Source organism: Octopus bimaculoides, chromosome 22, assembly GCF_001194135.2.
Source record: "Octopus bimaculoides isolate UCB-OBI-ISO-001 chromosome 22, ASM119413v2, whole genome shotgun sequence".
Lineage (NCBI taxonomy): Eukaryota > Metazoa > Mollusca > Cephalopoda > Octopoda > Octopodidae > Octopus > Octopus bimaculoides.
The window spans coordinates 29818898-29820386 of NC_069002.1; positions in this window are offsets into that span (position 1 = coordinate 29818898).

A 1489-nucleotide genomic window follows, 5' to 3' on the forward strand; every position below is an offset into this window, starting at 1 on the left:
AAATTTGATGATGAAAATGCACCAAAATTTGAAAAACTTATAATTGTTTTTAAATAAATACTTTTTCGTTTAGCAATGGTAAAATTTTAAAATTATGAATTAGAAAAAACATGTTTAAAAGTCTCAATGTTTACATGTCTAAATAAATGTTCATAACAGTCAATGATATCAAAAAAAATGTGGATCATCTTGTTTAAATGCACACAATTCAATAGTGTTAGTAGTGATCAATAAGAAATGTGGATTATCAAAGTTTCAGTCATACTGATCTAAGAGGGAGAAAAACAAGGGAGAAATGAAGATGATAATATAAAAGGGGGTTGGTTTACAGCTTCTGTGATTCTTTTTCTGCCGTGTGCAGGGACTTTCGCTTGTAACGGCGTTTTTTGGAATCCGGCGTATTTATAATTTTTTCCATGAACGGATCTGATTTTTGATTCGTTAAGGCAGGGGTTTTCAGACTTTTTGACTTCCGGACCCCTTTATATTTCAGGCTTTACCTTATAAACGCTTATGAAATTTATACACAAATATTTGCTTAAAATGACATATTTTTACATTTGTTCATTTAACAGTATTTAAACAAATAGGTTTATTGTCAATTAAAAGATTTCGATTAAAAACCATATATAAAATCAAATTGCCCATAAAAAGTATTTGCTGTTCACGGACCCCCTGTCATGTCCTTGCGGAACCCCTGTGGTCCGCGGACCACAGTTTGAAAACCACTGTATTTGCAACGTCTTGTTTTTCTGGTGGCCAAGTTTGTCGTTCCGCATCGTTGGCTTCTCTGTAGAGAATGGTCATCAGCCGTTCCAGTTGGTTGGTGCATTTTCAACAACAAATTTGCCCATGTTTTTTCCTGCGTGGAAATACAACGCCTCTTAAATCTGCTGAATAAATGACCATCCTTAAAATCTGCAGAATGAACAGCAAATATTACTCTACCGCTGGTATTCGAGTACTATATTTTCCTCCTTGTTTCGCATTTATGTGCTTACTCTGGTATATATATATATATATATATATACACACCCACATATATATAAACATATACACATATATATACGGTATAAGCACATGAAACACTGGTGATCTGTGGTAATCATGGTAATTAGGTTGTATTTGTTTCCCTAACTTTTGTGTTAGTCTTATGAAACGTTCTTCGGCAAATAAATGACAACGGTTTTCCTTGGATATTTAAGTTTGGTGAAAAATTTTCTGTATGGATTTTGTGGAAGAAAAAACTCATCGGGCTGAGCTCTAAGTAACGTCAGCGAACTAACAAACATATTGCCTTGATGTGATTATTCTTCCTCAGTAGCAGATACGTCCTCGGTCATTTGTAGTGTGGCTCCAACCTTTGTCCATGTATTTAGAGATACAGCAAACACACACACAGAACACACAAACGCACAAACAACGCTCACACACACACGCATACACACACACACACACACACACACACACACACACACACACACACACA